Here is a 13,503-nt window from a genome sequence, read left to right on the forward strand (position 1 = left end):
TTTTCCTGCTGCACAACAGCTTCCAGGTCCCCCCATTTGCTGCCCATGCTGTATGGGCATGGCATGCCTTGGCACAGATGCACTTCAGTTGGGCTATTGATCCTGCCACCTTTTTGGTGGGAGAATTCCTAATTCCTACGTGACCATTCTTAGACACTTCTGTAGTTTCTAACACATCAATAACCCTTGTGTCTTTGCTGCTGCATGGATCTCCAACCCCTACCTCCACTGAGACGGCAGACTGAAGGACCTTGCTAGCACACCGTCCCTCAAAAATTGGCATGACGGCTTATCTCTAGTGAGCCTGGTTTTATTCTGGTTTTATTATTTCTAACTGTCTGCTTCCTCAATGCAGTAAATTCAAGTGTAGCTTTTAAAAACTGTTATTCATAGAGTCTTCATTCAACAAAGAAAGGGAGCTTATTTTATCATGATATTCTATTAGAAGAAAAGTGAAATTAATATTTTGCTATAATTCTCATAGCTTCAAAAATAAATTTTAAAAAATCTCAAAGTGTAAAAGAGAAACATTAGGAATAAATTTTGAGCTAATGTATTAAACTTTAGAGCATTTCAAAAGGCATCCTCTCAAGCCCTACATATTCTCTGTTGTCTGCTGCAGATGCCAGTAAGTGCAAAGTTTATATCCACCTATGTTCTCTGCATGTCAGCAATCTCTCCTTTCTGAAAAATGAAAATGACCCACTTATCCAAAGCCCACAGACAAAACACTCAGTGACTCTTGAGTCAACACAGGAGACAAGCAAGGCATTCCAGCTGAACTGCTTCCCCAAAGGAGGAGACAGGATGAGGTTTTATGAAGGCTACTGTATTCCACCAAAGATGGTTCAGCTAAAAACAATAGAAAGTCTTTGGGGACAAGAATTCAGCAAAAGTCCCCCGAAAAGAAACACCTTGGTGGATAACAAATCTATCCAGCCCCGTAAGTTAGTTTTTGTAACATATGCTCAAAAATAAAAATTAAACTTCATGCTTGAGGTTACCTACTCCTTAGGTAAGAGATTAGGATGACAGTTACAGAGATCAGATTATGACCCTACTGCAGGGTTTGTGCACATTTCTCTGAAGCTTCTGCTGCTGCCCACTGTTTCAGACCATGTGCTTGACTGGATGGACCTGCAAAAGAGCCAGTGCAGCAGTTCCTGAGTCAGATATTGAAGAATGTCATTAGAAGGATGTCTGGGAAGGGGGAAGCAGAGCAGAGAGCAGAAGCTGATGTCAGGAGCTGGGAAGCTGGTAACCAATGCAGTTTTTGTCAGGTCCTTTTGCTCAACATAGTGCAAACTGACAGATCCATCAGAAAATTAAACTTGCAAAATTCATCAGCTTGTCTGATACTTGTTTAGACAGCTTCAGTATGAACATGTGGTGAAGAAATTCTGACAGGGAAATAGCCCCCGAGATAAGTAACATCAAAATGACACTAACAGGAACTCCCTCTATATTGAACTGTTCTGCAGTATAAGGAGGAAAAGGTAGTTCAGAGGTCAAATAAATCTCTTCCCTCCCTAATTTCTGTGATTGCAAACTTTCTATTATCATTGGCCAATGTTAGAGAGTGAATTAAAGCCCTTAAAACTGTTCACACTTTTTCTGAGAAATCTAGGTCTTACGAGTACAGAGTGGACTACAGTACAAAAGTTTTACTGGGAACATTTTTTGAAGTATTTTACTAAATTTTATGTACACAGGCCAGGTGCACTTATTTCACTCCTTGTACCACAGACTCATTTTTGCTTCTGTATTGGTACTGAGCCAGTTCCTGAAAAGCCCCAAGTCACCACCACACAAAATGGTAGAAATGAGAAGCTAATGGTACAGTTCAAAGTCCAAAGTGCACCTTCTTTTTTAACAGGCATGAGGCCAGACTCTGCCCTCCTATGCTACTTAATGCAAGTACTCTGAATTCAAATGTTGAGCAAAGAAGATGTAGGTCCTTTAGTAGAATTGGAAAGATTCACTAGCTGTGAGATTAGAAACGGGTTCAAACTAGCTGACTGAAAGAGGCAGTGCACACTATATAGAGAGAAATCTACACACTATACTATGTATCTGAACTTTTTCTAACTGGCTTCACTAGTTTCAGGGTACTAATTCACATTAAAGTATCTTTCTTTCTTTGTGTTGTGTTGGGCAACTCCTTCTTCCTGAATTATGTCTGGTTCAGACTGTCATCTCACTTTAAGATTTGTTAACCTGCAATTCAGAGTTTACTTTTTGTTAAAAGCAAATAGCTCACAGTGCCTTATTTATTGCTGACTGAAATTTGAGCCAGGATTTGGGGAAGACAGCGGCCTTCTTTCCTGCTTGCTAATAGTTAATGGTCATCTTCTGAACATTTTTAAATAGATTTGGCTTTTTAAGCCTTGTCATTGGAGGATGACAGTCTTTATTTGATTAATGAATGCTCTTTTCTAGACTTTAGAAATAATATCGGGGTTACATTAAGAAATTGTTAAAGTTTTTTAATCTCAGGGCATAGCATTGTTATACGCAGTTCTGCAGCTTTGGACTACAATACTTAATTTGGAAACCACAGACACCTTCTGTATGTGGTTTTGGTAGGGTTACCAAAGAGATGGTCAAAGTGGAATGGATTCTCAGGCTTATAGACTAGTACAGGGCAAGATGGGGTCCAATGCTAGAAGTAGTTTTGAGTTCAGAGCTCAATCACTGTTTGTGTATCTGAACAGCTTTGCTGTGGTCAACATTTCTTCTTCTTCTTCAGTGAGCAAAATAGGGGATTGAATCTAAAAGGAGAGGAAAGGCAGTAGTTCATTTTTCAGGTAGTTCTGTCACTACTCATATAAAGATCTCAAATATTGAGATGTTTAATGAATGAATACTGTTTTCTGTGGCTTTAGTCATTTATTAGGCTACTACAGTGGCGCAATGCAGGATTTCTACATGGTTCCTCAGCAGTGCACCCAGAGACATATGGATCTAAATGTCTTGTATATTAATGAGATGACATACCCCCAAAGGCTCATGTGATCCAACCATCAGAGGGAGACAAAGCCACAACAACCAATCAGCTGTGCTCTTTTCTGTTGCATATAAATTCAGGCTTCTAATTACATTGCTGCATTTAGGATTCAGAATTAGCACAGCACTGAGAGAAGTGAATGTTTTTTTCTAGCTGTCTGAAAAGGTAGAGATGGGGATTTATGCCCTTGCATTAGACTTTAACATGTAGATGACTATCTCAAAGCTAGAAGTCTAAGCCCTCTACATTCAGTGGAGAGAAATGGGTGAGGTTTATCTCATCCAAATACAGACATTTAAAAGAGATTGAGAAATTATCTCTTCAGAGTATTTATTTGTATCCATAGGAGTGCTGCAAAAATTTAGCTTAAACAGTGTATATATGGTAGTCATCTAAGCTGTATGAAATTAAATCTCCCCAACTTTCTGCAGCTGAGCACAGAGATAGCCCAGCTACCTTTAAATGAAGTATCTTGGATCACAAAACTTTTCAGCCTAAGACAACCTGCAAAACTGCCATAGCTCATACAGATCTGCCTAGTTCTCCCCCTCCTAGCCTCTGAACCAGTTCATTTAATGTTTGTTAGGGTATTTCCATAGCGCACTGCAATCTGCAGAGCAGAGAAGTCTCTTTTTATTACTCATTTCAACTGATGAAGCTGTTTTCTCCACACAGGGCAAAGGGGTTTGAACTGATGGGAACTCACCGTCTTGAATGTCAGGTAATTTCCAAACACTCTGGTTCACTCTGCTACCACAAAATAATATATTTAGACATTAGAATTAGAATAATTAGAGACTGGCTTCATATGTCTGCATAGGTAAGTTTCCATTTTCTTTCCTTAATACAGTACTGCAGGATCTTACAAGCATTGACTCAAATAAGATTCCAGCCTCATACAGTGGCATTTTAGAGGCTTAAACTAGGCAAAAATCAAAATATTTATACAGATCACCAAAAATCTTTTGACCCATCAAGTATATCTGGGAAGCATATAGTGTGTCCATCACCTCCTGGTCTGAGAGGAAAAGGAAGAAAAATTAGAAGACTGAAAGGGAATTTACATAGTGGATGCCATCCCAGAGCTTGTTTCAGAGCACCATGCACTTAGAAACATTGGACTTATGTAATTGTCTCCTGATGAAGGCACAGGAGTGACAAAGGTTATTAAGAAGCTATTTAGAAATTCTGTGAGTATTCAGAGCCAGATTTGTGTTTACATTTGCACTTTCAGAAGCATTTCCAGGCTGGTTTACCTTTGTGGAAAGGCATAAAATATTGGGCTGGCTTAGTCTGTTCTTATTCAACATTGCTATTTATTACTTTACTATATCTGTTGGTTATAACTGTTACATAAGGCTAATAAATTTGAAGCCTTGAACATCAAAGAGAGGGTTGTGTGTGTGTGTGCATGTGTATGCAGTAAGCTACAGGCACTGGGTACGAGCATCTAAAAGCAAAGGGTGACACTGGTGTCTTTTCATCTCAGTCATAGCAGTATAAAATGAAGAGAAACTCCAATTGCCTTGAGAGATACATGGGGAGTGAGGAGTGCTCTAGTTCACTATGCTTGAATGCAGTCCAAATCTTTCTGAAGGTGGTAGTTTGGGATTTTTTCTGGTTTTGCTTGTGTAATTCCCAAGTTTGCTTGTGGCCCAACAGCTTGTCCAGTTGGGCTTCCAGTTACAGGCTTTGTGAGTAAATATACATATATATATATGTATATATTTCAATGAGAATGTGCATAATTTGGAAGCAGAACTAATGTTTAGTGCACAAAGCTTTTGTGTATCTAAGAAGCATAAAAGGGTACAGCTGGGCAAGCTAACACATGCAGAGCAGTGGGATGGTGTGATAGTTAGAAGTGGGGAGGGAACTGGTATCCATTCAGACATCTACACTTCAGGCAAGCAAGTGCTGAGCTACCTGCTGTCCTGGGGCAGCTTTAGCTCACCTCACCTCAATGGCTGCTTCTGGGGAGGGAGATGCTGCGTTGTGTGGCCCAGTTGTTCTACTGTGTTATCATCTGAGGGACTCCTGGGGATCTTTTTTTTTAAAGAATATGGGCAATTATGGAAAATAATTTGTCCATACAGACACAGCACCTGTAAATAGATTTTTAAAGCAGCAGTGTTCCATACACACAGCCAGAAGAAGAAGAAAAAGAATGTAATCCATCCACCCAAAATGCTGTTGGTTCAGAGAGACATCTATGATGTAAGAGACATGAAGATGTAGGACATGGTCAAACCCATTCTCCTCTGCTTTTTCTAAGTGCTTTGACTTGTTAGATCTGTGTCATTAGCTATCACTAGAACAGAACTTGTTCAGAAGTTTACAGAGCACAAAGGTGATCAAGCAAAAGAATTTCCACGAGAAGGTCTACAACTTACCCTTTTTATGTAACTCACATAAACATGAGCTTTTTCTGAAGTAACTTTTCACTGTAGAGCTTAACTTGATTTGGCTTTACGATTCTTTGAAGACATTTCTGCTGTTTATGGTTTTGGCTGGAACATTGAAAACCATGAGAAAAGCAATCCTTCCCATCCAGTGAAATCCAAGCAGCTCTAGGTGTTTCACAAGTAAGCCTTCACAAGTAAAAAGCATACTTTTTAGAAAGAACAGATTTTATATAAGTGCCTAGCCCCATGAGTCCTTGGAAGTTTGTCACCAAATACTACTAGAGTAGACAGACATCTTTCTACTTTACTGCTCTGTCAGGTGTTCCTGGGTCAAATCTTTGTCACAAAAAAATAGAATCGCTTCCAGATCCTGAGTAAAAAGAGTAAGTTTTAACCTTACTGCATACCAATAGTTCAGGGTCTGGAAAATATTCCTAGCACCGGACTTAGTAACATGTAAAGCTCTGTAATTCTTAAAATGTACAATTGACCAATCAACTGTAAATTTCAGTTTGGTAAAATGGCATTGATTACTTCCTTGAGTTTTAAAGGATTATTTTATTTTTTACAAATACCTAGAAAATTCAAAATATATCAGATATAAAAGATTTATTTGTGCACAGCATTTTAGTAAAAGTTCCACCTATTCTACAGATTCATCTTTTATTTCACTGCTAACTGAGTGGAGCGTCTGAAGTGACCCAGGTGACCCAATTCCTTCTTGCTGTTTTGTGAGAAACAGCTGGAAACAGAATTCTCTGCTTTCTGTATCTGTTGGCAGCGTAAGTGAACTAATAATACAAAAATGATCTCTTGGACAAGATTAACAAATTCCTACCAGCCTCACATGGCACTGAGGCTGAACATACATTACAGTAAGAAAATTCTTGGACAACAGTCAAAACCTGCCACCAGTTTTAGGCATGTGGTTCCTGTCAGGAACCTGTCAGGTTCCTGTTCTACTGTCTTAAACTGGCATCATAAGCAGAAGGTACTACAGTCTTAGGGAATGTATTTGGCTTCATCTCCAGCTAGATAGCAGTGGAGAATGCTAAAGCACAAAAAAAGAGAAAAACATCCTAAAGATCATGAAACAGAAGATAAATTGCTCTTGTAAATTCCACACTGAATTAGGCCTCACAGTATCAATAGAAAACTGTACTGAAAAAAAGAACTGAAAGGTCTATTGAGAAATGGCACTGGGCACCAGTCCAGCAAATCTGATGCACGTCCCAAAAACTCGAAGTAGTGACACGGTTTCTGTATCATTCATCTAGTGCTCCCTTTCCCCATTCTCCTACACCATCCTTCAGCCACAGAGCAACAGCAATTTAAATGCATAAATCCTACCACAACCACAAAAAAAAAAACACCTGACTTTTGCTCCTTAAGCCTAGGAGCATCTTTAACAACTTTTCAGATATAAATATGATTTTTTTTTTCTTATTTGTTTTTCCTAGCACATACTTCCAAACCTTTTATATGCTGTTTTATTATTTATCTTTTTAGGTGTCTGAATAAGATTATGAATTAAAATGTTATCATAGATAATACTAATTAGGCTGTCCCTTCACAGACCCTTTAGACATGAAAATACTGAAGCACAGAAAGAGTCCATCTTTCAAACGCACACAGTAGAAGTTAGTAGCATCCAGGTGAGAAGCAGAAACACAGATCCCAATCTAAAGACCACTGAAGTCAACAGGACTCTTTCTCTTGACATTAATTGGTTTTAGATCAAATCCTGAATGACCTGTCCACAGTCACACAGCCCATCAGAGACAAAAGGGAAACAGAAGAATGCTATCCAAATTACTTTTTCGAGTGAACCTGACTGGATGGCAGGATTCTTAAAAACTCTCCTGAGGTTTTACCATAGGCCCTGGCCTGTACTGCACATTTTCAATGACACTTTTTCATATGAAGAAATGGCTTACTGCTCTGACTTTCTGGGGTTTCCTTTTCAGATCAGGTACAGCTATTAGAAATTTTGGAAATTTCTGGACTGAAATGTCTGCTTTAAACAGAGCAAATTTTGAGTTCTGTTAACAGGACCAGGCTTTCTGTTGCTTTTGTATGTTTGTTTAGCAGGAAGAATGGGTTGAGCCATGAGTTTTGGTACATCACTGAACATCCTCTTGAGTTTTGGTCCAAAGCGGTATCCTGGGCTCATTCTCAGTTTTTCTACTTTGGTGAGGGTTTTTTAACTGATCAACATGTACTCCCAATAGTACTTGCATATAGTGCGCTCTCAATTAGTAATAAGCTGTGTGTGAATTTGTCCTGGTTTCGGCTGGGATAAAGTTAATTTTATTCCTAGCAGCAGGCATAGTCCTGTGTTTTGGATTTAGTAGGAGAAGAATGTTGATAACACGCTGATGTTTTTAGTTGTTGCTGAGTACTGCTTATGCTAGTCAAGGACTTTTTCAGCTTCCCATGCTCTACCAGGCGCACAAGAAACTGGGAGGGGGCACAGCCAGAATAGTTGATCCAAACTGACCAAAGGGCTATTCCATACCATATGACGTCATGCTCAGTATATAAACTGGGGGGGGGTGGCCGGGGAGCAGCAATCACTGCTCGGGAACTGTCTGGGTATCGGTCAGTGGGTGGTGAGCAATTGCATTGTGCATCACTTGCTTCGTGTATCATTATTATTATTATCATTATTATACTGTTACTATTAGCATTACTATTTTACTTTATTTCAATTATTAAACTGTTCTTATCTCAACCCAGGAGTGTTTCTCACTCTCACTCCTCTGATTCTCTCCCCCATCCCATCGGGGTAGGGGGAGTGAGCGAGCGGCTGCGTGGTGCTTAGTTGCTGGCTGGGGCTAAACCAGGACAGTGTGCAAATAGATATATATGTTTATATGAATATGCATACACAGGCATCCATATGTAAAGTTAGATTCATAACTTGGGTGGTAATATCTAGGTATTGTACACCCACATATAAAAGCTCCTAAAAATTCAAAAATAAAAGTTAAAGTCTTTTCACTATTCAAGATTAAATAAGAATTATTCTTTTCAATACTAAAAGAAAATTTATTTAAAGCGCAGGGCTCACTTTTAAGTTGTAATATCCTAATTCCATACTTCAGCATTTAGCACAATGCAACCAGCCAGACTTCAGTGTAGCATAGCAATCTGAAGACTGAAATGTCCAGTTACCCTAGTGTAAGACCTAGCCTTGTATTCTGCTCTTGGAATAAATGTTACCCTCCCCAAACTAGAGGAAAGTTTGGACTAGACTTTTGAGATCAGAATTTGTCTTCTCTTTCTCTCTCACCTCCCTCTTTTTTTCCCCTTTTTTTTTTTTCTTTTATTCTTTTTTCTTTTTTTCTTCTTTTTTTTAAAGCAGCCACCAAAAAGGTCTGGCTTCTGAGTTTTTCAGTTATTAGAAAATGGGAATAGTGCTATAAAGGCATTCTTACTTATTAAAGCTTCTCTTGTGTTTCTTTACCTGATGTCTGTCTTTGTGTAATGTCTGCCTAGCAATGCTGGCAAATTGTTTCTGAAGAGCTACAGAGAAGAAAAGGCTTTGATCCAATAGAAACACATCAGTGTAATAGCAGCAGATACCTTTTATTTTCCAGTCTTTCAACGGCCCCTTCAATTCACAAAACACACACTCAGTGATTAAAAATTCCTGTCATTTTTGTTTTAGAAGTCGGGAACCTACAACTTTAAAGTGTGGCAAAGTAAATCTTCTGCCGGAGTGATCAAGGAATTATGCTATTGTCCTGTCTTTATATTTTTCACAATGCATAAAACATCACTGTCCTTAATTGTTCTTTCATCTCACCCATTGACTTGAAATCAGCATTGCTCTCCAGGAGTAGTATTAGCTTGAGAACTGGTAAAGAAAGGCAAAGAGGCTTAGCATACCTCAACGCTGCAGATTAAGTGCCTCTTCAAAGATGTCACCCCAGATGTGGCAGGCTACATTCCTACTTTCCCCTGGCAACAGCTGTGGAACCACATCAGTGCTACTGCCTTATGTTCCTGAACATTATGAGAAGGAATAAAAGCTGCCTTTTTAATGGCTTGGGTTTGTGTTGGAGGCATAATTTTCTGTTTACTTTTCAAAAGGGCAAGCCTTCTTGTGTTTTCACTGCTGACAGATAAAGATGAGTTGATAACGCATAAGCAATGCTTCCTTTTTGGGCTATTTGACAGTGCACCGCCTATTGGTTTGGTTCGTCGTTCCTCTCAGAGACTGCAATCTCTCTTTCACTAAGCTGTGATTACAAGCAACTACTTGTAATTTCCTTAATGCCTTTGGTTGATTTCAGAATTGTTTTATTTCACTTCCAATTAAAAGTGATTGGTGGTGTGGGTTACTGTGAAGTGGCCTGAACACAGCCAGGCTACAGGTGCGGCAGATGCAGGAAAAGAGGGTTTCAAGGAGCATGAGTGGGCTCCATCTGGGGCGGGATTGTTCACACAGGGGCAGAGAGTGAAAACTGTACTGCTGCATTATGCAAGGGTAGGAGCATTTGCTTTTTCACATGTGCTTCAGAAAACCCAGGCTGGACTCAAACTGGACTGGACTCACCTACAAGTCCAGGCTGAGGGAGTTGGGGTTGTTCAGCCTGGAGAGGAGAAGGCTGCAAGGAGACCTTATTGTGGCCTTTCAGTACTTAAAGGGGGCCTATAGGAAGGATGGGGACAATCTTTGTAGCAAGGCCTGTTGTGACAGGACAAGGAATAATGCATTTAAACTAAAGAAGCATAGATTTAGACTGGATCTAAGGAAGAAATAGTTTACAATGAGGGTGGTGAAGCACTGGAACAGGTTGCCCAGAGAGGTAGTGGAGGCCCCATCCCTGGCAACATTCAAGGTCAGGTTGGATGTGGCTCTGAGCAACCTGATCCAGTTAAAGCTGTCCCTGCTCACTGCAGGGGGGTTGGGCTAGATGTTCTCTAGAGGTCCCTTCCAACCCAAAGCATTCTATGATTCTATGATTCAAACTGTGACAAAGAAGTGAAAGTTTCTGTAGCCCATCTGAGGCCTCTGAATCATCTCTCTTCCACTATAAAGATGTTACAACTCTGAAAAATAAATGGTGCTAGTGAAAAACAGGTAAACATACCAACCACTCTCTCTACCTTACCACTTTTGATTAGCTGTAATTTATCTGTATTCTGAAACTGGTAGTGTGTTGGATTCTGGGGATATCCAGGGTTTTTTTTGAAAGGGAAGACTTCATGCAATGCAATTTCCTTTATGTCTGTGTGAGCCTTTTATTTCAAAACCTCTAATACACACAATTGAAATTCTACTACGTGTAACATTTTCCTCTGAACTCTCCCCTTCTCAATTCACGCATTGAGCCATTAGATCTTGATTCTTGCCCAGATGTGTGTTGTGCCTTTACTCTGTCAGAGTTTCCGGAACCTTTTTTTGTTTATACCAGTCCTGAAAGTTTCCCTTTTCTGCTAAGCTGCTTCCTCTAACCCACATCAATATTAGATAGTCTCATTGATCTATCTGAGGGATTCTATATTGTTAATCTCTAGACGCATTTTCATCTGACCTGTCTCAGACTATAGACTGCATATTTTTTGTAGCTATCACCACAACTTGCTTTGTTGCTTTTCCACCATTTAACACATTGTTAGTGCATGCAGAGCTGGTAGAAATATATCCGGAACATAAGTAATCCAAGATTAGTAGCCTTCATGTAGCTAATTTGTTGGCTTGGAATCTAGCTTACAAATTTATCACATTTAACACTCACTTGTGAATACGTGCCAGTCATTGTCAGAGAAGAAAATGAATTACAGAAACCCCTGGTATAATCCTCTTGGAAATTCACATTTCCAACCCTACAAAATACAAGGGAGTACCCTTTCTGTAGTCTGCACACAGTGTATTTAGGAATAACCTCAGTGAATAAGGTGTAAGTAGATCTATTTATTTCATCTACCCACTAGTATAGTAATGCAACTTTAAATATGTGACCTATTTGTAATCCTCAGAACATCCTTTTTATAAGTAGTAGCTAGACATTGCTGAATGGATCCAGTTTATCTCTGTATAGTTAATAATTTGTTATTACATGTGTATATTATGCTACTATTTTAGGGTTCACCTTGATGATAGAGATACAAAAAAATGTCTTATTAGGATGTCTCTGTTACCTAGAATTGATTTGTACTGTAGCTAACGAACAAAATGCAATTTTGTTTACAGACTGTGTCCTCTATATGTAGGTCATTCCTACGAATATCCTGGATATTAAATGACATCAATTCTACCTACCTATTTAAGATGCAGGATAAACTAAAAGGAATTTAGTATTAGAGTAATAGTTTAGGACAGCCAACCTGAGTTTATTCCCCACAGAGCATTTGCTGTTTTCTCTGCTGTAGGGAAGTAGCTCTGAAAGTGGCAGTTCCTCTGTGCATCTCACACCATCCGCAGACATTCAAGCCCCTTGTTACAGATCAGAATATGGGTACTCAGGCTAATGAATCTCCTTTCCCTATGGACATGCATGAAGGGAGGAATCAGATGTGAGAAAGAAGGCCAAAGGGAAGGGAGAGAGAGTGAAGGCAGTATGAAGAAAGCACTCAAAAGGGGCAGAACCTTATCATGTTGCTACGTGAAATAGAGAGTAACAGATATGAATGAAATACAGTTTTATTCCCAGCAACACTTTTTTGTTGAATACTGCAGGAAGCATTGCCATGAGTATGTTGTGACTAGGTGGCCCATGTTGTCCACAGAAATACAAATGACATATGAAGTCTCAAGTGTTCTTTATTTCTAAAAAAAAATTATTTTTTTATGAGCTATGGATTGGTTATTGATTGGAAAATTCTTGATTACTCTTAATTTAAGCTTTATAGAGATCTTATTTGTCTGCTTATGAAATAATGGCAAAATTCTCTTTTGTGATCATTCTAAAGTACCTGCTACCACTGTAGTTTCTGAAGAACATAAGTGGGTTTTCCCAGGAAAGAAACAACTTTACCTATAACAATAAAAACCTCCATAGACACATATCAATTTAGAATCATAGAATCATAGAATCATCTAGGTTGGAAAAGACCTTTAAGATCATCTAGTCCAACCATTAACCTACACTACCAAGCCCACTCTAGACTAATCAAGGGTAGACCAGACTAAACCATATCCCGAAGTGCCACATCTACCCGTTTTTTAAACGCCTCCAGGGATGGTGACTCCACCACCTCTCTGGGCAGCCTGTTCCAATGCCTGACCACCCTTTCCGTAAAGAAATTTTTCCTAATTTCCAGCCTAAACCTCCCCTGGCGCAGCTTGAGCCCATTTCCTCTTGTCCTATCGCTAGCTACTTGGGAGAAGAGACCAACACCCACCTCACTACAACCTCCTTTCAGGTAGTTGTAGAGAGCGATAAGGTCTCCCCTCAGCCTCCTCTTTTCCAGGCTAAACAACCCCAGTTCCCTCAGCCGCTCCTCATAAGACTTGTTCTCCAGACCCTTCACCAGCTTCGTTGCCCGCCTCTGAACACGCTCCAGCACCTCAATGTCTTTCTTGTAGTGAGGGGCCCAAAACTGGACACAGTATTCCAGGTGCGGCCTCACCAGCGCCGAGTACAGGGGGACAATCACCTCCCTGCTCCTGCTGGCCACAGCATTCCTGATACAAGCCAGGATGCTGTTGGCCTTCTTGGCCACCTGGGCACACTGCTGGCTCATGTTCAGCCGGCTGTCAGCCAGCACCCCCAGGTCCTTTTCGGCCAGGCAGCTTTCCAGCCACTCCTCCCCAAGCCTGTAGCGTTGCATGGGGTTGTTGTGACCGAAGTGCAGGACCCGGCACTTGGCCTTGTTGAACCTCATACAGTTGGCCACGGCCCATCAATCCAGTCTGTCCAGGTCCCTCTGCAAGGCCATCCTACCCTCGAGCAGATCGACACTCCCACCCAATTTAATCTTAGGATGCAAGTTTTTTGTGCCCATATTGCTTCCAATGCAACTACACAGGAAAGGCACACAGCAAACCCATCTTAAGTAATACAGGGAAGTGATCTGAAACTCTAGTCTGCTAGGCAAATTCATACACACTCTTGTTTCTGTTACATATATGGAACA

This window comes from Pelecanus crispus, chromosome 2, assembly GCF_030463565.1.
Source record: "Pelecanus crispus isolate bPelCri1 chromosome 2, bPelCri1.pri, whole genome shotgun sequence".
NCBI lineage: Eukaryota > Metazoa > Chordata > Aves > Pelecaniformes > Pelecanidae > Pelecanus > Pelecanus crispus.